This window comes from Penaeus monodon, chromosome 32, assembly GCF_015228065.2.
Source record: "Penaeus monodon isolate SGIC_2016 chromosome 32, NSTDA_Pmon_1, whole genome shotgun sequence".
NCBI lineage: Eukaryota > Metazoa > Arthropoda > Malacostraca > Decapoda > Penaeidae > Penaeus > Penaeus monodon.
The window spans coordinates 37706604-37707112 of NC_051417.1; positions in this window are offsets into that span (position 1 = coordinate 37706604).

Below are 509 nucleotides of genomic sequence, written 5' to 3' on the forward strand. Positions count from 1 at the left end.
CCGCTCTGTGCCCACCTCACTCAGACATACCCTGCGGTTTTGCCTAACTTTATTTCTCTGTAGTTCTGTCTATATGAGTAACTAATAGTTTCATGCGAATCACAGCGTGATGATTTCTGAATCAACATGATGCTGAATTTCCAGGCATTCATATGAACTATTTCATAGGAAAATCCTTTCTGTGTTATTTGCATGTTTTTTATAAGTTTCTTATTAGAAAAATTATTCCTGTATCCTAGCATGCAATCCCCTTAATTAATTCTCATTAACCCTGCATTTTCGCATGCAACTACTCTCATTTCCCTGAAGGGAAATATGTCATTGTTAGCTACATCACATTGTTTGCACATTGATTCTAAATTCAATTTTTCGTGGAGGAATATCCTGTATTTTGCATGGCTCGGTAAACTCGTAATTTCCTCGAGTTTATACTACAATCTCGAGTGTCTTACTGCCTTTAATCTCTAGGTGAATGGTTGCGATTAACACTCTATTCGATTCCCAGAACG